We start from the raw sequence: 14156 nt of genomic DNA on the forward strand, positions 1-14156 counted from the left end.
CTCAAATGAAAATGATGCAATGGAATGAAATGATGTACTCTCTGAGGTGAACATTTTGATATGCTATATGCACGAATCGGAGCTACGGATGCAAAGTTACGGGGCTATGAACATGGGCATATGGATTAGGGTTTGAGAGAAAAAGTCAACCTGAGGAGATATTTTCAGATCTGGATCGGGGGCACGCAAAACGAGGTCGGCTGGGGCACTATTCACCGGTGGCGGTGATGATGCCGGAGGAGGTCGCCGGAGTGGCCGGACGTCGAGGAGGCGGCGGACGACGGTGGCGGCACTCGGCGGCCGGGCAGCGAGCACCGGGCGACGGGGCGGCGAGCACTGGGGATGGCGGGGTCGCGGCGCGAGGCGCCGGCCGGTGTTGATGGCGGGCGGCGGCGCCGATGGCCTTGGGTGGCCGGCCGCGAGGAGGGTGGCGGCGCCCTCGGGTGAGTGGAGGCGGGGCGATGTGGGCCGCGAAGGGCCCCTCGCGGGCTCCGGCAGGCCCCGAGCGGTGGCCGCGAAGTGGGGCGCCCGCGGGGACACATGTCGCTCCCTGGTTGGCGGCGGCGGATCGGGCGGACACGTCCGATCGTGGACGGACGTGTCCGGCTGGCATGGAGACGAATTTTTAGGGTTTTGGACGAGGGGGATCCGGATTTGGAGTGGGGGTGTATATATAGGCATAGGAGGAGCTAGGAGAGTCCAAATGAGGTGTGGTTTTCGGCCACGCGATCATGATCGAACGCTCTAGTTGATGGAGAAGGCTTAGGTGGGTTTTGGGCCAAATTGGAGGGGTGTTGGGCTGCAACACACACGAGGCCTTTTCGGTCCCTCGGTTAACCGTTGGAGTATCAAACGAAGTCCAAATGATACGAAACTTGACAGGCGGTCTACCGGTAGTAAACCAAGGCCGCTTGGAAAGTCTCAGTCCAATCTGGAAATGTTTAATCCCCACACACGAAGGAAAGCTAGAAATGTCCACCGGAGGAGAACGAAGCGCCGGAATTCAAAACGGACAACGGGGAAAATGCTCGAATGCATGAGATGAATATGTATGCAAATGCAATGCACATGATGACATGATATGAGATGCATGACAACGATAACAACACACGGCGACAAAGACCCGAACCCGAGACAATAAAATAACTTAATGCCGGAAACGGCAAGAGTTGGAGTACAAATTGGGAAAGTTACATCCGGGGTGTTACATACGACCTTCGACAGGAATTGGGCAGTAGAGCCTGACACGCAAGATTGATCTAGGGATCATGAGGACGTGCCTCGACACGGGACGACGGCTACCTATTCGGACGTGACAAGCCTAGTCACGCCCGGGCCAAAAACCTCAAATGGACTCCATCGGAGGTACGCCATAGTGTGTCCCAACATAGAGGCGCCGCACACCCTCTTTGCTTCACTAACGAAGTAATGGAGCATGAATTCTTAGACGGGTTCAAACCCATGAATATCGAATCACATGACGGAACAACGGATCCCGTGGTATGGATTGAGGATTTCCTCCTCCATATCCACATGGCCCGTGGAGATGACCTTCATGCCATCAAATACCTACAACTAAAACTCAAAGGACCAGCTCGGTACTAGTTAAACAGTCTGCCGGAAATTCTATTGGCAGCTGGGAAGATTTGGAAGACCCCTTTCGCGACAACTTCCAAGGAACATATGTCCGGCCACCGGACACCGATGACTTAATCCACATTGTCCAGCAGCTCGGAGAGTCAGCCAGGAAGCTCTGGACTAGGTTCTTAGTTAAAAAGAACCAAATAGCCGACTGTCCATACGCGGAAGCCCTCGCGGCCTTCAAACACAGCGTCCGGGATGAATGGCTTGCGCGCCGCCTCGGTTAAGAAGGACCTATATCCATGACATCGTTACCGCACTAATGACTCGCTTTTGCACGGGAGAAGACAGCTGGCTCGCTCGTAGAAGCAACAGCGCCAGCAACTCGGGCACTTCCGAAATCCGAGACGGCAATGGCAAGCCACGATGAAGCAAACACAACGGTCGCAATGATAATGAAAGATCACGTGACACAACGGTCAACGCCAGATTCAGCAATCCCAAATCCGGTCAACCAAAAAAGCCATTCAAGGCGAACCGAGACGGACCATCCAACCTAGACAGGATATTGGACCGACCCTGCTAGATTGACGGACACCCCGATAAATTAGCTAATCATACCAACAGAAGCTGTTGGGTCTTCAAGCAGGTCGGCAAGCTCAACGCCGAACACAAGGGGAGGAGGCCGCCAGGCGATAGGGATGACGGAGAGGTTCACCAACCAAATACGGGGGGTCAGAAACAATTTCCCCCCGAGGATCGATCAACCCCGGAGCAGAAATAGCAGTTTGGCTTCCTTTGCCCACCTCATATACCCGCGAAATTTGCACCGCGCATACATCACTACGCACTTAAGATACCATGGGCATTAGAGGAAGCACAAATACGGACAAGCCGGCAAGCACTCCCGTAACATTTATTATCTGCTTTCCTTTTTTTACTTTCTTCATTATCTCTTAGAAATAGGTGACACAGAGGACAAACATCTAAACTGGCTCTATCGGAGTTCAGATCCGAACACTCACCTACGGGGCTACTTCCGTTAAGGATTCCCCTCACCGAGGACAGGCGGCGCAAACGTGTGACAGGAGGTCCAAAACAACTTTTTGTAGACTGCACTCTTTATTTCGAGCCTGTAATATGCTTTTTTCCTTCGCCTCCGACCCCAGGCATGTCAAATAGCCAGGGTTGTGGTCTTTTTACATATAAAGTAATCATGGGCATATTATTCAGGTCCGAGTAAACATAATCCGCATTAATCATTCGTTTCTTTTTCACAAATAAATTTGGCCCCTATAGCTTTCTCACAGCCATACCTCGGCACAACGTGCCAGGGGCTCGATATGGGAACAAATGAGTTGCCAACAAAGTCCGAACATCTTTAAAAGCGTACTTCGGCGTCACGAGTTTGGCCTTATATGCATCAGCTCCGAATCATGTCTTGGGTCAATGGTTGGGTTGCCCGGCTCCTGTGCTTGCTACCTTATGTTCCGCTCTATCAGCTAGGGTAGTAAAGGGAGAACTACTGAGGTTGTGCTTCCGGTTCATCTGGTCAAGCACCTTAGTAGAGAAAGCCGAAAACTGACTGTCATGATGCTGCGAGAGCTGGTCAACCACTCGATGACTTCTCGGAATCTATCGTGATTCCCTCTGTGTAACACGAAGGACATTTTTTTTGGGTCATATATGTAACGCACCATATTAGAATAAGCTGTACACATACTAGGGGATATATCGTAGTCCCCCCTATAAAACTCATGTGGCTAAGTGAAAGTGTTAATGCCCTATAGTCTGATTGCCTGGTTCGCCGCATTGTCACCTCCTTCATGGACCAAGACGTTGGGTCAAGAGTGATTAAATGCTTTTCCGAACACCCCCGTACTTCCTATGTGGGGGCTAAAGCCGACGACTGGAAAACTTTCAGATTATATAAAAACGGCCGCACAGGAGGAACACAAGCTTTCGAGCAAAACATAAAAATAGATTAACTATAAAATTGTCTTTTACAATTCCAATACACCTCACTCGAATATTTTGTTTTTCGAGCATTGACCCTCTATTAAGCGGGCGTCCTCTAAGACGTCTTCAAAATAATGCTCCGGTGCGTGATAGTCCTTCCCTTGGGTGGACTCTTCGCCGCAACATCGATGGCCTTCATCTTCCCGCAGAATGTCTTGACACGGGCAAAGGCCATCCACGCACCCTCATGCACGCCGATCGCTTCATAGCATCGATATGTGGCACCGCATTAACAAGCTGCTGCACCATTGGGACATATGTTCATTCAACAACAAGGGGCACTTTGATGCGCCAAATTGTGACCAGAAAAGCTTCTCTGTTGCATACCCCTCTCGCGCTTGGTAAAACTGCGCCGCATCAGATGAACTCTTCGACAAGTCTAAAAACTCATCCGGAGAACTCCACACTTGGTTAAGCTAAGCATAGTTCGGATCGCCGAACTTAGCCTGTAGCAAAAAGGGCTTACCAGCCGCAATCTCCCCAGCTTGCCGGATCTCCTCATGGGCTGCTCTGGATTCAGACCGCGCCTCTCTCGCCTCTCATAAGGCTTTGTCAAGTTCAGTCGTTTTTGCTTCATTCTCCTTCTCAAGAAGGCCACAGCGGCTAGCAGCACTTTTTAGATCGAGCGCCATCATGGATATCTTCTCCTCGTCTAGGCACCGAGCAGTTTGTTCGGCTTTTAACTCAGCCGATGCATGTTTGGCAGCCGCATTGCTAAACCGGACATGTTCCTTGGCCCGGGCCAGCTCCGCCCAAAGAATCTCAACGGCGGCAGCACATCTGCAGTCATGCATATCCCAGTATATAACTTTCAGCGTCATGCTTACATTACAAAAATGTATGTGAAAGGACTGCTCCCAATACATATCTTGCGACTCGTCAAGACGCATATTGATTACCGCAATGTCATCCCCTGCCACATCAAGCTTCCGCTCCAGCTCGACAATATCCGTAGTCCGGGCAGTCGTCAGGGGAGAAACAACATGTGTTCCAATTAATCAGGTTAGACACTGGGCATTTCTTTTGATCCTCCGATTGCCTCCCTCGGGAAGCCAATCAGAGTCTCAGGGGCTACTATCTATACACAGGTGCATTTTGTGAATAAAACACAATGGAACATATTGCAATACAAACCTCAAAACCTTTTAGCAGTCCCACAAAAGCCTCATTCAATCTGCGCTTCACGGACAGGACCTTTTCAACCAACGTACCCACTAAGGTACAATGTTCCTATGCGACGGGCGCCTGCTACAGCATGTTCGTCAAGATATCCGGCGCCTCTGGGTCTCCGGAGGCTGCCGTAGGAGTACAACCACCCTTTGAAGGGATCCATTTATTCGTATCCGGTTGTATACCGGATTGTTTAGGGCCTTCATAATTGGTCCCCGGGCCCTAGGCCACCGAAGTATCACCTTCGAGTAATGTCTTCATCATCCCTTGCACCACCTGTTCGTCGGGGGAGACCCTCCGTGATGACACCTCGAAGTCGTCCGCCTCATGGGGCGGAGAAGCCGGTGGAGGCGTCTCGCTTTCCATCATCTCAGGGAGAAGGTCCCCCGAAGAAGAGGATTGTTGTAGAAGACCGTGTGCCGAGCTGCAAAAAACATATATTCTAGGCATTACAAGAAAAGAACGGGATATGTTTAAAACATCCTTGTTCACTTATGATTTGGCCTGAGGCTTCTCCTCATCATGAGGCTGTGTTTCGACGTCCTCCGAGCCCGAGCCACCCAACAGAGGCATCTTGCCTCGCTTAGGAGCCTTTTTCTCCAAATCTTCGGAGGCGGCCCTTTTCTTCCCATGAGGGGAGGAGACGGTGCCCCCCTTCACTTTTGTCTTCGGATGGGGGAATTTTGATTCCTCCGGACTCAATGTCTGATGTACCCTGGGAATAGGGGCCATCTTTGGCTCTCCCACTCTCCGTCTCGCCCTCCTTCACAGGCGTCTAGTATGGTGCCAGGACCAGCATTCTTGTTAGAACAGGATTCGCTGGGCCTTCAGGAAGAGGCGCCGAACACATAATTAGTTCCGCCTTCTTTATCCAGCCCTGGAAGAAGATAGCTTGCTCAGTACCATATTACTGTATGCATAATTACAAAGTGTTCGGGAGACAAGTGCTTACCATGGTATCCGGACGGTTGCAGTTAAGGCCAGCATCCTCATTAGTGTCTGGCCAATGTTTTTGCTTCCCGAAAAACAACTTCCACATCCCTTCGTGCGTAGTGCCGAAGAAGTGTTGGAGGGTTTGTGATCCTTCTGGATTAAACTCCCACATACGGCCAGACCTGCGCTGGCATGACAGGATTCGGTGAACTAGCATCACTTGAATCACGTTGACAAGATCGATGTCTCTCTCAAGGAGGGTTCAGATGCGGCTCTGTAGAGTCTGCACTTCATCAACTGATCCCCAGTCCAGCCCCTTATTGATCCATGATGCAAGCTGTGGCGGAGGGCCGGAATGGAACGCAGGTATAGCTGCCCACTTGGTACAATGGGGTTCCGTGACATAAAACCACTCTCGCTGCCATTGGTTGGAGGTTTCGGTGAAAGAGCCTTTTGGCCAGGGAGGGTTGATAAGTTTGCTCACTACAGCACCACCGCACTCTGCCTGTTCCCCATCAATTACCTTCGGCTTCACACTAAAGGTCTTTAGCCATAAGCCAAAGTGTGGGGGGATTCGGAGAAAGGCCTCGCATGTGACGATAAATGCCGAAACATGGAGGAAGGAGTCCGGAGCTAGATCATGAAAATCTAGTCCGTAATAAAACATTAGCCCTCAGACGAAGGGGTGAAGAGCGAACCCTAGCCCTCGGAGGAAGTGAGAGATGAATACGACCCTCTCACCAGATCTGGGGGTCGGAATAACCTGTCCCTGAGCAGGAAGCGTGTGGTGTATCTCCGTGGTCAAGTATCTGGCCGCCCGGAGCTTCGCAATATCCTCCTCTGTAATGGAGGAAGCTACCCATCGGCCTTGAGGGCCGGGTCCGGACATGATGGGGATTCTTGAAGCAATGAAATCGAACCTTGGGTGCTAGAACTCGAGGTTGGGAAGGCTGAGGAGAAGTTTGGCATAAAAAAGACGGCCCTTGGTTCCTTTATAGAGGCAGCGGGTATTGAACGCCTCCTCCTAAAGACTAGGGACCTGCCTATTCTTAAGGAATCTTTCCCGCAGGACGGTTGGGTTACCCACGCTCGTATTGATGAAAATCTCGCAATAAGGGGACACGATCTGTGCTTCGACGAGATGTGCCAATAAAAACCACGCCCCGAAACGTGGAACGGCGGGACGAGAAACGATTTGAAATAATGACCGGGAAAGCGTGAGGTCACATTACTAGAGTTGTCAGCAGATCGGATTCGTGAAATACTATACTTTCTACGGCTATGTGTTGCAGATCCGGACCCGATTGTTTCGTCCGAAGACTATCTTGGAGTTCGGAAGGAGGAACCCGCCTTGCAAAGCCGAAGACAGATCTACGCGCCGGATACGTTGTCGTTGAACCCAGGTTCGGGGGCTACTGAGGGAGTCCTGTACTAAGGGGTCCTCAGGAGTCCGGCCTGTTAGGCTTGGGCCGGACTGATGGGCTGTGAAGATACGAAGACCGAAGACCACACCCGTGTCCGGATGGGACTATCCTTGGCGTGGAAGGCAAGCTTGGCGGTCAACTATGTAGATTCCTTTCTCTGTAACCTACCTTGTGTAACCCTAGATCCCTGCTGTGTCTACATAAACTGGAGGGCTAGGTCCGTAGATCGGCCGAATACTCATCATCATAGCCATACAAGCTAGACCTCTAGGGTTTAGACATTATGGTCTCGAGGTAGATCAACTCTTGTAATACTCGTATTCATCAATATCAATCAAGCAGGACGTAGGGTATTAACTCCATAGAGAGGGCCCGAACCTGGGTAAACATCGTGTTCCCTGTCTCCTATTACCATCAACCTTAGATGCACAGTTCGGGACCCCCTACCCGAGATCCGCCGGTTTGGACACCGACAGAGATGTGCAAGGAGATGGACGTCGTGGAGGCGATGAAGAAGCAGTAGCCAGCAACCCTTCATGTAGTAGAGAGCAGTGCCCCAGACTTGTGTGTGTGTCTTCCTTCTTTTTTGGGGTGATAATCTTCCTTTTTCTTTTGCTCCTGTGTTTCTTCTTTTGCTTCAGGTGTTTTGCCGGACGTGTCACATTCTCTGCGAGGCATGAATAGAACAATGCTAACGATGAGCGGTGCCGTGGGTTCGATGACTAGCAAATTAGATCATTTTTATCGCCATATTGCATTGGGCTGCCGTGTTTCGTGCTCCTCCGTCATACTAGTACTCCACTGGAAAACTTGAGTATACCGCACAGTTCTTTGCTCCTCCTCAGGTCGTCGGCAACATTTATACGAGCAGTCAAATCACAAAGGCCCCGCCTTCCAGCAGTAATGAGCCGTCAAATCACAAAGGCCCTCGCCTCTCGTGAAACCGACCAAGTGAGACTGCCCCGCCCTTTAGCCTTTTAAATGTATACTTTTGTACATTAGTAGTATCGATGGATTGCGCCATGGAGCAAAACTAACAAGATGAAATTAAAGAAAAAAGGTGGTAGATATAGAGAGCGCTCGTTGCCAAATTATGCATATAGTACTATTAAAAAAACTAGTACGTACTTAAATGGCATTCTAAATTCTATTAAAGAAATTAGCATACCAATTTAATTCTTGGGTTTTTATTATTTATGCCACTAGTTGTGTATCACTACTCAGTTTTGCCATTAGAAGTTACAACTACTCAAAAATGCCATCGACCCGTGAGATGCTTGCTCAAAAATGCAATTAGATATCTCAAAAATACCATCGTTTCGTTAGATGTTTGCTCAAAAATGCCATTAGACATTGTTATTTTCACGTCAAACCCGTTGACCATGTTATATGACAAAAATAAGCCAATTCTATCTATCTCACAATGATAATTGTGGCCTCGCTTGTTAGGAGTAACCAAGCGAATAATTTTACAGGAAAATAAGAACGCTGTTGGGATCAAGTAGGCCCCACACTTTATTGTACTGTAGTGAGATAGAGGGAGTGCTGGCATGTTGGTCCATAGGTATTTATGTGATTATAACAAAGCAAAAGAGATTTGAGTCACAATAATGGTGTCCAGCACAACACACCCCTCAAATAAAACTAACCACCCTGAAATTCTTTGACAACTAAACTGCTGGCTATATGATGTTGGCCATATATATTGTACGTATATAATGTGAAGAAATGAGTGGTAGTACTCCAAACTACAAGATGAACTATAAGAAATACTAGTATGTACGTACTAAAGAGTTAATGTAACGAGAAGGAACATACCATTGTTCTACTGGGGGCTCAGCACAACACACCCCTCAAATAAAACTAAGCACCCTGAAATTAAACTAAGCAATTAATCCAGTAGACACTGCATTACAGCTACCTTGAGAAATGACACTGCCACCTTACTCGGACTCCTCGTCCACGTGCTCGACTTCGTCCTTGTCCCTCTTCCTCTTGGCCGATACTTCTTTGCTTGAACCGCACACTTGGCTCTCGCACTTCATCCAACCATTGTAGATAATGAAAACAAATGTAGGCATCCACTGCAACATAATTGATGTGGTCTATATCTAGTACATTCCACTGCCATGCACAATGAAACTTGGGCGGAGGTTTCATCAATTTACCGTATGAAGGATCAACCATGGCTGCTGCCAGGGTCGGCATGGAAGGCTGACGGGAGGACACCAGCACATTCCTCTGGAGGTCGAAGGGCCCGCCTACAACGAGGCCTATTCGACCCAGGACTTCTTTGTCATTCGTAAAGTCTACATAAATGAATTTGACTTTGCCGCCCCAGAGGAAGTTCTTAAAATCCTCACACTCAACGTCAGCATGGCATATGTGGTAGACCAAGCACAAGTTATGCACGCAAACCTGGATCACGGCAGGCTTCTTCTTATCTTCCTCCTTTAGATTCTTCTCTTTTTCCAGGACTGTGGTGTACTCAACATCTAGCCCAGCGACCCACTCCACCATTTAACTTTTCAAACATGCGTCTGAAGTGAGCAAGGCATCCTTTCACTGTCGCGGAAGAACGGGTGTAGATGACATCGAACTCATCGATGGTGATGGTTCTAACCTTGTACTCACTGCCAATCATGGAGATTTGGGACACCATGGATTTGGGAGGAGGGTTAGGATTAGTGGAACTGCTGTAATCTGAAAGGACGGGATGACTAGGAGCGAACTGCCGTAATGTTAAAGGATGGCCGGGGACGAGTAGGAGCGAACTATTAGCGGTTTTCCGATTGTAAAAATTCTAAGTGGGGCGTGCGAACGGCAGGGTAGTGGCTTGCCCGGTGGATAAATAGATTCATGCACAGTACTATGGGGCCCCAATTAGATGTCATGTCTACTAGACACCCAATTAAATGGCTTCATGCATCTGCGTATTTGAACGTCAAGTGTCTTAAAAATTATAGGTGATACGAAGCTTTCCATGCTCCCATGATACGGGCTTTCGAGAGCCCTTGGATCTGAGATCGAATAGTTGCATGATGTGACTCTAGACCTATGGGTGAATATCCTATCCCGGAGAGTTATTCTGCAAAGTTTCAGCAACTTAGCATGTGACCGTTCGATCTCAGATCCAAGGGCTGTCAGCAGCCCATATCATGGTTGCAGCCTATAAATGAGCATTTTTATTGCCTACTTAGCATGCATGAAAGTACTTCCTCCGTCCAGGTGCATTAGGCTATCTGATGTTGGCATTCCATACATAGTCATCACTTAGTCACTCATAAAACAACTATAAGGTTGGCTATAAGAGTATTTTTTACTTCTGTCTATCTCTTTCTTCATAGTATTTATTGCATTTGCCAAGGAGTGACCTCTTCCAATGAAATGGTGCTTAGATAAGGTGCTAAGGGCATTAAATGGCTTAACAACTCAAGTTCCCAATGCATAGGTGCTTAGTTTTTTCTTGCTAAGCTTGCTTCATTTAATTATCTATAGACTCAAAATTGTCTTTTCACCTAGATACACGCACTTAGCACTGTTTCTTCTGAAGGTCACCAAACTAGTCTCTCTCTTCATAATTAACTTGCCACATCGGACTTTATGCCTATGTGGCAGGCTTAGCACCTGTATTAGCAAGTACAATAGTGGGTTATAAGCCCGCTTACATGGCATGTTTGCATATGTGGAGGAGGGAGGCAAGCAAAAAGTGGAGGAGTGGGCTCTCATGCAAGAGCCAACCTCTACACATGCTCCTAGACAAAAGCATTTAATATAAGGAGAGAGATAGAGAGGAAGTGAGAAAAAGTTGTAACCTTATAGCCAACCGTATTGTATGACTAATAAATAATACTATCTTTTGATGACATGGCATGTTTATTGTAACACCCCGGATGTAACTTTCCCAATTTGTACTCCAACTCTTGTTGTTTCCGGTGTTAAGTTATTTTATTTTCTCGGGTTCGGGTCTTTGTCTTCGTGTGTTATTATCGTTGTCATGCATCTCATATCATGTCATCATGTGCATTACATTTGCATACATGTTTGTCTCTTGCATTTGAGCATTTTCCCCGTTGTCCATTTTGCATTCCGGCGCTTCGTTCTCCTCCGATGGTCATTTCTAGCTTTCTTTCGTGTGTGGGGATTAAACATTTCCGGATTGGACCGAGACTTGCCAAGCGGCCTTGGTTTACTACCGGCAGACCGCCTGTCAAGTTTCCTATCATTTGGACTTCGTTTGTTACTCCAACGGTTAACCGAGGGACCGAAAAGGCCTCATGTGTGTTGTAGTCCAACACCCCTCTATTTTGGCCCAAAACCCACCCAACTTTGCTCCATCATCTAGAGCGTTCGATCACGATCGCGTGGCCAAAAACCGCACCTCGTTTGGCTCTCCTAGCCCCCTCCACCTCTATTTAAAGACCACTCCCCGAAATTTTCGGGCAAAACCTAGTCGTCTTCCACCTGTCGCCGCCGGACACGTCCGATTCGGGCCGGACGTGTCCGACCTGTCCCGCTGCCGCCACATGGCATAGCGTCATTCGCCTGCGCCCGGTCCCCAGATCCCCGTGCCGCTCGGGCCCGGGAAGCCCGCATCCGGCCCCCGCGGGCCCATCCATCACGCTGCCCCGCGCCTCCCTCTCCTCCCTCGCCCGCCGCCACCCGCCGGCGAGCCGCCGCCGCTTCTCCACGCCGGCGCCGCACGCTGCAGCTCCGCCGCCCGCCGCCTCCGCCCGCGCCGCGCCGCCTCGCCAGCCCCCGCCGCCTCGCCGCGCCTCCCCGCGCCGCTCCGCCGCCTCGGCCCCGCCTCGCCCCTCGCCGTTCGGCGAGCTCTGGCCACCTCGACCTCTCCGGCGGCCCTGAGCACTGTTCCGGCGAAGATCCGGCCGTCCTCGTAATCCGTGCAAACCCTAGATCTCGGAGGTGTTTTTTTACTAAGTACCGAAATTGCAGATCCATGTGCTCATGTTCACAGCTCCGTATCTTTGCATCCGTAGCTCCGATTCATGCATATAGCATATCAAAATGTTCACCTCAGAAAGTACATCATTTCATTCCATTGCATCATTTTCATTTGAGTTCATCTTGATGCCCAAAATGCCGTTGGAAGAGGGCTACTTGTGATAATTGTCAGATCTGCTATTCCATTTAGGTTTTTGTCATTTTTGCCATGATTAATGTGTGCATGATATGCCCTGATGCTCTACATGTGTTTTGTTAAGGGTTTTGTCATATTTCCATAGGTGCAACCCATGTATTTTTGTGATGTGTGTGGTGACTTGTGCAAGCTTGCAAAGTGGTGCACTTGCTAATTCTGTTTTCAGGGACTTAGTGATTTCACTAAGTCCTGGAGCTGTTTATTTCATGATGCCATATGTTCATGTTGTTTCCTAGTGATCCGTGCCTCTTTTGAGGATGATCAGTAAGGATGTTTTGTTGATATTGTAGTGCTCTATCCATCCATGTCTTTGTTGGCAATTATGGAGCACCCTAGCTTGAGTCAATCGAGCTCTACTTTTGCTACTTTGTGAATCTGGGCAGATTGTCAACTTGTTTGCAATTTTGCCGATGATGTTGTAGTTGACCAGTGCATGCTATGTTATTTTTCTTGCCATGTCTAGCTTGCATTTTGTGCCTGCTTGATGGGTGTATGCTTATCTTGCCATGACTTGCACCATAGTGATTGCATCGAGCTCGTAAACATGCCTACTTGAGTTATATTTCAGCATGTGTCAGTTTTTCACTAAGTCTGAAAACTGATTATGTTTTTGCTATGTTCACATGCTTGCAATTGTATTTTCTGATCCCTTTTGGCGCAAGGTCACTAAGTGACTTTTGTTAAGCTCTTTGAGTAGCTCCATGCCATGCTTTAATTTGCCATGTTCAGGTCCTGAAGCATGTAGTTTTGTTGCTCCGAAGAGTGCTACGTGATCTGAAATTCCAGACAAGTGTTAATTTCACTAAGTCTGAGATATGTTTGCCATATGCATTTTTGCCATGCTTGTTTGAACCTGTTAATGGATGAATTGGCCGTAGCTTAGTGCTAGACTTTTGTTAAGTATCTTGTGTGAATCCCTGCCATTTATTGTTTTGTCTTGTTTGGGTGCTGTAGCATGTTCATCTCATTGCATTAAGATGCCTACTTGCTGTAAATCGCAAACTGGTGTCATTTTTGAATCGCTTGCCATTTCCAAACCGTAACTCCGATTCTGGCGTTCTTTATATCGTTTTCATGCGATTTCATCTCATCTTTCTAGTGGCACACTTGGAATTCCATGTTGAGGCTAGCTTCATGCATTTCCTGTCATATCTTGCATTTTGCATCCCGCATCGCATCCCGCATAGCCTATCATCATTGCATCATATTGCTTGATCCTTGCACGTGGTTGATTGTATCCTTGTTGCTTGTTTGTCTTGTTTGGGTAGAGCCGGGAGACAAGTTCGCTAACGAGGAGCCCGTTGAGTTTGCTTCCGAGGATCCAGTCAACTCTGACAACTGTGCAGGCAAGATGATCATACCCTCGAAATCACTACTATCTTTGCTATGCTAGTTTGCTCGCTCTTTTGCTATGCCAATGCTACGATGCCTACCATTTGCTTGCAAGCCTCCCAAATTGCCATGTCAAACCTCTAACCCTCCTTGTCCTAGCAAACCGTTGATTGGCTAGGTTACCCCTTTGCTCAGCCCCTCTTATAGCGTTGCTAGTTGCAGGTGAAGATTGAAGGTCGTTCCTTGTAGGAACCTTTATTTACTTGTTGGGATATCATTATATTATCTTGCTATCTTAATGCATCTATATACTTGGTAAAGGGTGGAAGGCTCGGCCTCTCGCCTAGTGTTTTGTTCCACTCTTGCCGCCCTAGTTTCCATCATATCGGTGTTATGTTCCCGGATTTTGCGTTCCTTACGCGGTTGGGTTATAATGGGAACCCCTTGATAGTTCGCCTTGATTAAAGCTTTTCCAGCAATGCCCAACATTGGTTTTACCATTTGCCACCTAGCCTTTTCTTTCCCTTGGGTTCTGCAGA

The sequence above is a fragment of the Triticum dicoccoides genome, chromosome 7A (genome assembly GCF_002162155.2).
Source record: "Triticum dicoccoides isolate Atlit2015 ecotype Zavitan chromosome 7A, WEW_v2.0, whole genome shotgun sequence".
Taxonomy (NCBI): domain Eukaryota; kingdom Viridiplantae; phylum Streptophyta; class Magnoliopsida; order Poales; family Poaceae; genus Triticum; species Triticum dicoccoides.